The 13,075-nt window shown below is 39.0% G+C and overlaps 1 protein-coding gene across 3 annotated transcripts in view; it reads left to right on the forward strand.

The window, feature by feature from the left end:
- Positions 1-316: 316 nt before the first annotated feature.
- Positions 317-13,075, forward strand: part of KMT2E (lysine methyltransferase 2E (inactive)) — a 56,592-nt gene continuing 43,833 nt past the window's right edge. The window contains exon 1 of one of the 3 annotated variants that reach the window (XM_066182846.1): positions 317-585. The gene's annotated coding sequence lies outside the window, so the exon portion shown is untranslated. Of the gene's footprint in view, positions 586-9,101; positions 9,159-13,075 lie in introns of those variants that run through there. The other 2 variants (XM_066182848.1, XM_066182847.1) reach the window with 2 other exon arrangements.

Below are 13,075 nucleotides of genomic sequence, written 5' to 3' on the forward strand. Positions count from 1 at the left end.
GCCGCCCCTCCTCCGCTGCCCTACTTCCCTCCTCACGGCCCCCCTGCCCAGCCCCTGCCGCAGTCTGCGGCCGCGCCCAGACCCCAGAGCGGTTCAGCGTGTTGCAAAATGGACTCTGAGGGCTCGGCGGGCGCGGGCTGAGCTCCCGGCCCGTAAGCAAAATGGCGGCTGTTTGGCTTCGCCTTGGTAACCCTGCCCCTGTCAGGCGGGGCGGGTGAGCCCCGTGCAGGGGGAGGGAGGGGAGAGCGGACGCCATTTTCCCAGAGAGAGGCAGTGACATAGAAGGGAGCGTAGGAGGCTGGAGGGAGGGAGGCACGGGAGCAGCGGCGGCAGCAGCGGGGTTTGTACACAGGTCCCAGGGCAAAGGCGCCTTTGAGCTGGTCCCTGTAGGGTTCTGCGCATTGTGCTAGGTTTGGGGGGAGGGGGGGTCTCCTCTTTCCCTTTTCTTTCTTTAACTAGAATCTGCTGAGGGCTGAGTCCTGCCTAGGGTAGGGATATCCGCAGTGGGGCTGTTGCATTGTTTTGGTTGGGATAGAGAAGGGGCTCAGCTGAGGGGTCCTGCTGCCTGGCCTGTGACCATTACAGGTGAGTCTTTGGTTATTACCAGCATATTCTGCTGTGGGTGCTTTGGGGGAGGGGGAGGTTGGAATAAGGGAGTGAAATACGACGGGAATGTCTCATTACCTTCGGTACGAGTATAACTCCTTCCCACCCTGAAATATGTTTAATTTCTGTTTAAGTTGTCTTGAATTTGCTTTTCCTTTTGTGAGGTTTGGTTAAAAAATGGCAGGCTGTCGCTATATCTTATGAATATGGCGGGTTACTGTAACTGGAGGAGCTGAGGAGAATTTTTTGGCAGTTACGCCAGATTTATGCATTATGCTTGGAAAATGAGCCAAAAAGAGCTATTATGTGACAACATAGGCTTCCTTGGGCTGGCGGTTTTCAGAAGGGGTTTGGTGCGTTATTGGGACTGCGTATTGACTTTTACGAAGCTGGGGGAAGCTTATTCTTTTCCTCCATCCTGTATATTTTTGCTTTGTGGTACTAAAATGGCTCGTTATAGGCCTAATCTCTTTGCCTTCCACACCCCCGCCTCCCTGCCTGCCTCCCTGTTAATATCTCCGTTTCGTGGTGTAACCTGGGCAAACGGAGAGCTGTCCCCAGGAGTTTCTGTGCCAATTTAAAAGGGGATCATTCTCCCCACCCCCTTTCTCGAGGCTGTAAGTAGTTAGACTGGTGCACCCCTTTCTTGCTTTAGTTTCTGCAGCCAGTGTTCGTGTTGCCTGGGTGGCATATTTCAGTCTCTTTCCTGAAGCAGTAAATGTTGGTGGGTTAGACCGTATTGCTGCAGACACAGGGGAAGGGAAACAAACGGTTCACTGTGTACTACTAAATAGGGTAGAGAAACATAATATAGCCTGATTATAAAGGTCCTGTATTCCCCCATACTCGGCTATTAGGGAGTGTGTGGTGTCTGAAAGCCCTGAGGTCCCTAAAATGGTACATACTACGTGTCGTCAAAAGCAGAAGTTCAGTGCTGCATCTAGATTTAGGAATGTTTTAGTCTGTTTATTTACAGTAGTTTAAAGGAATAATAACGAAGCATTTTTGTTACTCAGGGTTCAGATCAGAGAAAAGCAGGAGATATCCGTGGCAATACTTGCAATGCACGATGAATTGGTTATCATCACTGTACTTTTAAAGTAACTTTTAAAAAAATGTAGAGTAAATTTATTAATTTCCCTCTTTTGTCCTTTAGAGATTCTAAAAATGGCGGCCTCAGGCTGATGTTGTGGTAATCTAATCAGCTCGGGTCCTCCACACCCCATGCAGTGCGTTTGTCTGCAGCATATTAGTGTCTTACTATGTTTAAATGAAAAGGCTGTTCCCTTCAAATAACGTACAAAACATCTCTTGACTTTACTGCGATTTAAAAATGCTGTGTTCCAGCTGATTAATTTTATTGGTTATGTGTGTGAAAGGCAAGTGAACGAGACCACTCTCGTCGGGGAAAAGGGGGGTGGAAACAGAGGCAACAGACTCAAGCAGCTCCTTCGAGGGGTGTGTATGTGGTGCTGGAAGGTAAAATGTATGGCAGGCTAGTGAATTGGAAAAGCTCCTGCGTTTGTTGTCGATACTGTACAACTGCCTGTCGTACCAGCGACATAAAATCAGTAATACTTATCAGCGCTAGTAGTGGATTATGATCACTAGGAGAGCCAAATTTTTTGTGGAAACACATTTGCGAACGTCATGTTCATCTCCCCGGAAATACCTTCGCTGGACATCAGTGTAGTAAATCCATGTATTCATAGTTCGAGAATACAAAATGAATTTAGGGGAATAATGCACGCCAGATTATAACCTGTTATTTAAAGACAGGGAATTTCTTATGCTGCCGTGTAATCTTGGCATTACATTTTTATCTTCAATTTATTTTGTGTATTGCTGTCTAATTTGTATATGTGATAATACACAGACAAGTGCTGAGGGAAGGTGCGGTTCGTAACCTCTAATTTTTTTCCTAAATGAAATATGAACCTTTTAGTATCACCACTATAAATATGTTTGAGTGGGGGGAAGGGAGGTCACAAGGATTCATTATTTGGTACTTGGTGTAGTGTACTCTGATATATACTATAGAGGCTGCAAATGGTATGTTTTAAGCAACGATAACAAAAAATAAATTTTCACCTTTTTTAATGCCTGTCTTTAATCTTGTCCTTTAAATTAATGAGATATGAATTCCTGTTCCAATATAGCTTTAGAACCTTCTGGATTTAAGCAATCAAAAGTGAGGTATTGAAGGGGCAAAGCTGCCTTCAATCTGTGACGAATTTTAATTTGAATATCATTTAGAAGCCCTGATGTGGGATGTGAGGCATATCTGAAGTCGAACAGTAAGATAGTTAGACTTCTAGTGTCATTAATGCATGCCTTTAGTGTGTTTTGAGGCCAGAGGCTGAGTGATTTCATTAATTCTCTAGTAATGCATGCTCCCATCATCTTTATTTATAGAAATACTATTTTTTTTCCTGAACCATGTCTTACTCTCTCTGTTTAAGAGCTCATGGAAGAAAAACTTCTGGGAGTATATGAGCCTTCATGGAAACCTTTTGCCTTTTTCTTTCCTTGCCTTCAGTTGAAAGCTCCTGTTCTTGATGCTTTATAGTCTGCAGCTCTTCATGGCCTCTGTCATGGTCTCCAGCAGACATCTGATTCACAATTAGAGGAAAATAACTTTGTACACGTTACGAAAAGTGTTTGGGGGAGGGTAATGACATAACCCAAAAAATACTAATTTTCAAATTTTATGGCTTATTTTGTGGACTAAGAACCTCTTGGGAATTTAGAGATCTTCCAGTTTTCCTGTATGAGTTTTAATGAGTCAGATTGCCATTGTGACTCAGTTTCTCCATTTGTGAAAACAGATTTGTTTTAAGATGAGACTACAAAACAAATTCTACCTTTATTTTTTTAACTCCACTGATGTTTTTATTTATATATTCATAAAGAATGAAATACACCCCCCCCCGCCAACTAATACAAATTTCTTGAAAGAGGGAAGGGTTGAAATCTAAATCCCTTCCTTTTTTAAGACACGTTCCTGTTCCACAAACATTTTGTTACAAATCTAGTAGCATGGATTGGAGTTATGAAACCATTTATGCATCTTGAAGTTTTTCATGTCTAAAAGAAAAATTTGCTTAATTGTCACTTTGCCTTTTGGGTGAGTGTTTTTTGCCCTCTGGGAAATTCCAGAGGAGAAATAATACTGATTCTTTAGACTAAATCTGGGGAAAGTTTCTCTTAGGCCTAAGTTACCTTTTCAGGTTACTCTGGAGTAATGCAGCTCCTGATTTCTCTTGGACAGTTTCAGCATACACAATTATTAAAGCTCTGTTAGAAAGCAGCAGAAATACGGAAACCATTGTCACACTGAAGGCTGAAGTGTTTCTCCGCTTCTGATCTTGGTTTGACTGAGGACAGTCTTCATTTTGCCTGCATGCTAATACTAATTTTAGTAAGGACTATTTGTGGGACTGAGTTAAGGGGTGGTGTATGTAATTGTGGAATCGTGGTATTGTTCTAACTAGATTAATGGAAATGAAGGTTTAATCAAAGTATTTTGCTGTTGTCACATGACATTCTAACAAAATTAAGTGGGAGGGACATAGATGGGTGAAGATCTGAAATAGAACCCAATTCAGAATTCTGCAGAGATCCTAAAGAGGTGGATCTGTGTTATTTGCCTCATGACTTCCTTACAAAATGAACATTTGTGAATCTCTCAAAAGCAGATTTTGTTGGACCCTGTTTTTCCAACAGGTATACACTGTTGAACTGTTTCCACTGAGTAAATAGCTCTGATTTATTGCTGAGAGTGGCACTTAAGGCATCTATGGGGGGGAAAAGTTTCCACAGATGTGGAATGTGGGTTAGGGAAAAAACCCTCAATTCCGTGCTTCCAAATTCTGGATTATTTAAAATATTAATTGTAGTGGTCTTTTGAATGGTGCAGGGTGGATATTTCTATCTACTTCAGTGTTCACATTTTCTTAGTAAACAAAGAGTTGTACCCACAAAACCTAATGTCTTTGAGGATCCAAAATTCTGATCATGACCTTCACATTACAGAAAAAAAACCTGCTGTAGTTGTGTTCAAAGAACTGCTATTAACCTTTAAGGCGTAACAAACGAGTACTTAAAAGAAACCTTTTCTTTTTTTACTTGCTGGAAGATATTGAGATTATTTTTATTTCCCCTTGCAAATCTTCATGTATTAATGAAACAGGCAAGATTCAAGCTGTGTTGGTTGTTAGAAAATTTTAATAAGGTTATCTGTAAACCTTTGAAGACAGACAGTTTTATTTCACAGAGTATATTTTTTAACATGCCTAAGCGGTTTTATATCTTATTTTTCAAAATGAAAATCTGGGTAAGAACTACAGTAAATCAATGTTCATTCAAGTTAGGTGTTTCAGAAGTGCATGTGAAGAATATATTGTAGTAGCGTACAGATTGCACATCCTGTGTGAATATGTTTGTTACTTTGGCGTGTTGTATTACCAGAGTGCTGCCTCTTGTTTGTGTGATGGTTCATACACTGCTTAGATGGAGATCCAGTGCTATAAAAACCTAAGTGAGACTTTGAAGGGACCAGCAATTTTGCAAGTCAGGCACTTGCCAAAATAGTATTGTTCTTAGTTTTAGAGTTTTAAGTTAGCACTTGGATAGTGTAGGTACTAAAATTTCATACTAAATAGTGTAGATACTAAAATATTGCAGGGTTAGGTTAAGGAAAGCTTTTTTATTTTATTCTCATTTGTGGTTTGGTTTTTTATATGTTATACCATCATAATCTAGGTAATCATTCACTTTTATATCTTCATCACAAAAGTAAATTGCCATCCAGTTCAAAGACAAGATGATAAGACTAAATTTTAATGACATTATTGTACTTTATATTGCAGCTTAAGAAGGAAGCCATATCGTCTGTTGTTGGCCCCCTTATCGTATAATGGTGTGAGTTGGAAGGGACCTTCAAAACCACTTTGTTCCAACGCCCTTGCCTTGAGCAGGGACACCTTCCACCAGACCTGGGTGCTCAAAGCCTCATCAGAGTCTGGCCTTGAACTTCCAGGAATGGGACATGCACTGCTCCCTGGGCAGCCTGTTTCCAGTGCTTCAGCACCCTCACTGTAAAGAATTACTTCCTACCGTCTAATGTAAATCTTTCATCTCTTTGTTTAAAATTGTTTCCCCTTGTCCTATTACTAGCTACTCATGTAAAAAGTCACTCTCCTTTTTTTTAATAAGCCTCCTCTAGGTGCTTAAAGGCTTTGTTGAGGTGTTTGGAGCCTTCTCTTCTCCATGCTGAGTAACCGCTGTTCTCTCAGCCTTTATAGGAGAGGTGCTTAGCCCTCTGGATTATCTTTGTGATCTCCTCTGGATCTGCTCTAAGAGGTCCACTTCTTTCTTGTGTTGCAGAGCTTGACAAAGAGCTGCAGGTGGGATTTCTTGAGCGCAGAGTAGAGGGGCAGTATCACCTCTCTTGACCTGCTGCCCACGATGCTTTTGATGCAGCCCAGGGCATGGTTGGCTTTCTGAGCTGAGTGCACACTGCCTAGCTGTATCGTGCTGCTCATCAGCCAGCACCTGCAAGCCTCTGTTCTCCTCAGCCTCTTTCTCTACCCATTCCCTACCCAGCCTGTGCTTGTGCTCCCCTGACACGGCTGCAACACCTTGCACTTGGCTGTGTTGAACTTCATGAGGTTCACACAGGCCCAGCCTGTCAGGGTCCCTGTGGATGATATCCCTTCCCTCTAGCGTGCTGGGTACACCACAGAGTTTCATGGTGTTGACAGACGTGCTGAGAGTGTTTAATCCGTGTCACCAACAAAGATTTTAAACAGCTGTGGTCCCAATACCAGTTTGTGAGGAATCCCACTCATCACTTGTCTCCACTTTGAGCTCACAACTCATCCAGAGTGCAGCCATGCAGCCAGTTCCCCATTCACCAAATGGTCCATCCATCAGATTCATGTCTCTCTCCATTTCAGACTTAAAGATGTTGTGCAGAACAGTTATTTATCAGTCACAGAAACTGATTAATCTAATAGCCTGTGTTTGCCACTCAAGAATTTGAAGTTCTATATAGAATGGTAGAGTAGGGTCTTTTACTTGGGAGGAGTTCTGAATATTTAAATTTGTTTGGTGTTCATTACTCTTTAACTCTCCTAAATTGACAAGGCTGAAGATACTTTTTAACAGTCAGTGATGCTATTAGCTTGCCTTGAGTAGACAGAGGGAACTAACTAATTCTAACTTTAAATTAGAATGGTTATAATGGGCCTGAGTGGAAAAAGATCACAAGACAGATGATGTTCGAGTCTAGATGGTTAATTCTGCTTTAGCTGTTGGTTTAAAGAAAGTTTTCCAATAAGGAGTAGTTTTAGTCAGTTCTGCTCAAACTGAAGACTTGAGAATTACATCAACTTATATATAACTTTTGAGGAAGGTACAGAGTGATTATAGGTCTCCTTTGGTTTCCAAACATATCATTCTCAAACTGTGAAAGCAACATGAATACTTTATATATAATTCATAAACAATATAGTAGTTATTTTACTGGTGGTAAGGGTATGGTTCTTCCCTCAAACGCCCTTCCAAGCAATTCTGCTGATTTTTTTAAAAATCTGCTTAGGATAGGAATATTTGATGCAAATTTTTAATGTCTTTAATATTATGAAGGATTTTTATGAATGAGTGTGTTGTGGGGTGCTTTTAAATGCTTGTTCTCTGTCTTACTTTCCAGTGGTATCCTTTGTTTTGAAAGACAAAAGCCAAACACTGCTTTTTGTTCCCTTCTGTATGGCAGTAGTAGTGAAAATTAAAGCTGTTTATTGAGCTTCCATCGCTGGGCAGAATTTCTTTGTACTTAGTTAAAGATCAGGTATTCTGTATCTGTTACTACAGTTGAAAAACATTTTGAAACCTTTGTTGCAAAAAGTTAATGGAGTTAAATGCCTGAAATTGAAATTTGTTAACCCAAATAATACAGTTTTTCAAAATAATTGCAATTGAATGTAAATTTGGTTTTGTTTTCTTGAAAGGAAGGATCTTTTGATCTTACACGTCTGTGGGTTTTTTTGTGTGTCCTTGAACACGAAATAGTCCCTCCATCTGTTCCCTCATTTTTTCTTGCCAGTATCTTCCCCAAGTTTTTGTAAAGAGCATTGAAATACTGCCAAATTGTTACCAAAAGATACAATCCAGGTTGAACTGTAGTTACAACTACACAGAGGAGTTCAAACTGCCAGGAAGAATTAAAAATCTATGTTTGAAAGAATGTGACTTTCTGACTTGCTTGTGTTTAGATTCCTAGGCATAAGTGAACGTCTACAAATTGTTTCCCTCAGTAAAAGTAGAAGCCGTGTTGAGCTGTTTAGGTAAATCAAATGCCACGGGTAAAAAAGAGGAGCTACTTTTTGAAATTACTTAAATAAAAACATACCGGAACAGAACTGTGCTTAGCTGAAGTCAGACTTTGAAATAAGTCAGAAGAATTTACTACTTCTGTAGTAGGTAGCTAATAATTACAGTAGACTCCCAAGTATTATTAAGCAGCTTAGAAAAAATTAATTTGTTTATTTGGTATCATGAAGCCCACAAAATGTTTATAGTGTTGAAGGCAATACCAATATCTGTTTTCAGCCACTTACTTCTAACCCAAAAACTGTACTTGTTGGGAGGAATATTGGTGACTGAATCACCATGAGGTATATACACTGTTATATTTAATAAAAAATAAATAGATGTAGCCCATACAGCTGTAGATCTGAATTAGGGTATTCTTACACAATGTGGACTGTATATACTTGCAGAAAGCCTTTATATTTTAGGATGTTTGTCAGGAATAATAGTGTAAGGTGACAGATAAAATGTTTTCTTCAAGGGTTATTGCTAAGTCACATACAAGCAGTTTATCTAAGTTTAATCAACAGCTTTTTATCATTTTGTGCTGGATGCAGAAATAATCTTTTGCAGTAAAATAGCTGATGCCAAAAAATGGCATAAAGCCAAGGTATTTTTACTGGGCAACTACTTTATTAGCGTTCTTAGCCTTTGAATTTTTCTTTAAAGGCATTTTACATTTCTCAGTGATAAACTGTAACAGGCTAATGTTAGGTAGCTAATGTATACTTCTCCAAGCAATAAGCAATATTGCTATGAAAAAATAATTTTTCTTCTCTTCATGTGCTGTACTTGTTCTGTGTTTTTTACAGTTCCTTGGCTTTCTAGCTCAAATAATTGATGGTTTTTGAATGGCTGGGCCTTTCCTCCTGTGATTTATTTTCAGAAGTACTGCAAATGTTTAGTAAACTTACTAAATCAAGCAATTGGCAGTTAATTTTCAATCCTGGGTGTTAAGTTGTGAAGATAGAAAACCTAAAATCTGTAAGCATCGTGTGCTTTAGTGTATCTCTGCATACTGCTTCTTTGATAGATTTCTGTTCAATAAACTAATTCTTACTCTTTCTGTAACTGCTTTGCCTTTATTTCCCTTCTACCACTCACTCTGTTTCTCTTCCTAGTCCCATATTTTGTCTAACTTCCACTGAGAGAAGAAAAGGAGTGAAGAGAGAGAAGAGGTAAGGGCAAGTCTTCATGTTTTAAGAGACTGGCGTAAATAGTTGACTAAGATACCTTGCTTTTACTCACAGGAGTAAGCAAGAGCAGCACTGTTGGACCAGCAAGTAAAGGAGAATAGCTTCTGTCCGGTGGAAAGGGCCTCTGGTGTTTAGCAGAGGATTGGCTAAGCTGGCAGACTGACTCTTTGCTTTGTGCAGAGTCTGTGTAGTGCGTGTTGTGACCTGTGTACTGATAGAAACCTTGTTACATGATGGAAACCAGAGGGGTTTATGCATAAATCTTGGATACCAAGAAGGAGGCAGGGGTTTTTATTTCTCTGTTTTAGATACTAAACTCTGACCAATTCGTAAAGTTTAGCTGTCATTCCAAACGTGAATCTTTGTTGGATGTAAAATCCTGCATTTGTCTCAGGATGTTCGTAAGCTGAAACAGGTTGCCCAGAGAGGTTATGGATGTCTCGTCACTGGAAGTGTTGGAGCCCAGGCTGGATGGGGACCCTGAGCAGCCTGGCAGCAGAGGTGTCCCTCTACAGCAGGGATGTTGGGAGTGGATGATCTTTCAGGTTCCTTCTAACCCAAGCCATTTTGTGTTTCTGTGCTTTTAAATTATGCTTACTGGCACTATTTTAAAAGCAAAGTTGGTGGAGTCTTACTTTGTAGCTGGTTGTAATAACAGTGTTTCTTGAATAAGATGGTCTAATGATTAAGTAGGTCTGTGTCAGTAGAACCAATAATGTAATAAACCAGAAATTTGACTGGGCTAGGAACTTCGTAGCCTTAAGCTCTCTGAAGCTTAGTGAAAATCCAAAAGGAAATGGGGGCAGCTATGAGCAGTGTCCTGTGAGGAAGCATAATGATTTTATGCCACTATCTGTCATGTGTGACTTCAAACCAGCCATAGCAGGTATGTTTTTGGGTTTTTGTCTGTCTGACAGGGCAGGTGACATGGAGGTAGATGGACATGAGTACTGACGATGTGTAGGTGACCCTGAACAGCATAGAGGAGGTTATTGAGGGGCTTGTGAGTGAGTGAGAAGCAGCTTATATTGTGATGAGGGAGAAGATACTGCTGAGAGGGATATAGAGAACATTAAATCCGTGGGAATGTTTGAGCACACACTACAAATATCAACTTTCATCTGGAATAAGTTGTTGCTTCTGTATGATTTGCAGGAGTTGGTCATTAATAGCTCTTAATTTGTATATTTGAGTGTGCCTACTATGTCTTATTTTTCCTACTCCCCCTTTTTTTTGTCTCAGCACAAATCAGAAGTAACCATAGAAAGCAGCAGACAGTAGCTAAGGTCTTGAATTTGGACTTGCAGTTGTTTCTAGGCCTGCACAGTTCTTACTGTAATTGCAGTGGTGTAACATCTGGAAGTTGAATATCCATCCTAATCTCTTAGGAAAATCTGTACAGGTATGAAGCATGTTAGGGGAAACAGAAAACTTCCTTGTATGTAAGAGTAGTCATTTATTCATGTATTCTGCTTCTAGGTCTGATTAAAGGTGTTAGCTCCTGAGAAACAGACAGCAATGAATAAATCTTGATTACTTTAAGCATTAATTTATGGTATGTGTAGATGTGCTACATATTTTTTCTGTATTCGTGTTGATACAAGCATTTACATATATATCCATGTGCACAGTATAGTTCATGTTTTGAAGGATATCTAGAGTGTACCATTAAAATGCCAGTTTCTCTTTCTGATTTTGAAAATAATCTAGTTCTTGTTAGAATTGTATACTCAGAGCAGTAGTAGAAAGTAGCAGTTTAGAAAAGCATGGTTTTATTTATTGAAATCTTTAAATCTTTTTCCTTTCCTAATTAAAAAGAAAGTTAAAAAATCAAACAAGTCCAACAAACATACAAAACGCAACACACACCCCTCCCAAACCAAAACAAGCAAAAAAAAAAAAATTCCAAAGGGACAGAATACCAGGTAAGAAAGCCAAGTAGTAAAGCTTAATTTGTTGGCCTTGTGACAGTTCAGGACATTAGTTTTCACTCTGTGTTTGTGAGCTTTGACAAACTATTGATAGTTGCATTTTTAGTTAGGTTTATCCTGTACAGATTGTGCTTGGGCATAGGTGGATCAACTTTCTTTAGGTCCATTCTTGTGGATTTCTTGTGGTCGAGGGTGTTTCCATGGCCACGGGTTAAAATTATTGGCCTGTAAATCTGAAGGAAAGTATTACAAGAATTGCTTTTGCTCATGATTGCAAAATGTGTGTACACATATGATGCAATTGGAGGGAGAAGGAGAATGTTTAGATTGTATTCTCAATAAATGCAACTTCCCCATAGAAGATGCACGGTGAAGGAATAAAGTGCAATAGAACAGAACACTGCCTTTTGGCCATCTATTACCTGAGATGATTTTGTATAAACAAGTAACTGACAATAAGATATGCAGGAGGTAGCAGAGGTCTGAAAAGCTGTAATACAACCTTGGAGATCTTTGCATCTTGCCTGAAAGACCTTATTGATATGGGAAGCTGTAATTAGTTTTGTAGTTATCCTTTGTAATTTTGGATCCATCCTGGACTCACAGTGAGTGTGAATTTTCCACTGGGAGCAAATGGAAGTTAGAGAGTTTTGGTCTGAGTTTAGTATTGTAGGGCACTTTTACATTCACATTGGCTTTAAGTTTCCACCAGGTTAGCATTGTGTGCTGGTTAAACTGAAAGGTCTGGCTTGGCCCAAGACTTTCATGCAGATAGTTTGTGTTTTAACACTGGATTGTTTTTATCTGTAAATCTCATAACTCTTCTACTCTTTCTTTTGTTCCTTGGTCAGTATCTGAGTGGAAAATTGACTGTTCGAGCAAATTCATTCGTTGCTTCTAGTTAATTTCCTTAAGAATTGTACACATCTCATGGAAATATATACTGTATGTATATATTAATATATACTGTATGTATACTTAATATATACTGTATGTATTCTGATACTTAGTACTGCTCCAGGAAATTATTACTAATTTCTTGCCTGAATTTAAAGGTGTGAGGGGAGGGTTTTACCAGTACTCGTAGTTTAGCAAAAGAGAGCCTCTTCTGTGCTTGTGTTCAGGGGAAATAAGCTCTGCATAAACATGAGGTGAACTGTCCATTCCTGGGTAAGTTGGGAAACAATGTAGCTTTTTAAGTGTTGGGGACTGACAATTATCCGTGGCTATTTCAGTTACTCAATTACTACACATGGGAAAGTTTCACCTTCACTACTTTCACCTTCTATGTATTTTGTAATATATATTTCAAGTTTTTTGAAATTTAAAATTTTTTTAATGTTGCTTTTAAGGAAGGATAGTTGTTATATGTAGATAGGCTAGAAGGTTTTGATTAATTTTTCAGCTCTAGTTATGTGGATTTTGTATATGGACCTTGTGAAAATACAGAGTAGAGAGGTGGTAATTTGGTTAGCTAATATTCCTGTAGTGGCATTAGTTAGGGACTTCAGGATGATATGGTGTGAGTCAGTATTAAATGTAAATAATTATTTATCTTAAACCAGCACTGTTGCATCTAATGCAATAGCCTAACTATTGGTTAATTAGAATAAGATTTTTCTCCTTAAACCTCTGTGTTTATGGAGATCCTGGTCCTTCTCTTTGTAGAGGCATTCTGTGATGAAGTGTCCCAAATCTTGAAGCATCTAAACCATCTAATAATTTTTTTTTAATCTTGTAATTGTAGACAGGTAATGGCTGATAACTGCAACTGGCAGAAAAAAATATTGAAGTACTTTACATGTATATTGAAGTAGTAAAAACAGTAACAAAAAGATTTAGTATTTTTGTTATACCTAGTGATGTAAGAAACTTGAACTGATTTAGCAATCAGCATACTTAAGTTAGTGTAATCTGTGTATGTGGGAAAATTCTTATAATTGAGGTAGGGTGTAATTTAATTTAAGC

The sequence above is a fragment of the Chamaea fasciata genome, unplaced genomic scaffold, assembly GCF_029207755.1.
Source record: "Chamaea fasciata isolate MVZ Bird 193981 ecotype frontalis unplaced genomic scaffold, bChaFas1.0.hap1 SCAF_5, whole genome shotgun sequence".
NCBI lineage: Eukaryota > Metazoa > Chordata > Aves > Passeriformes > Sylviidae > Chamaea > Chamaea fasciata.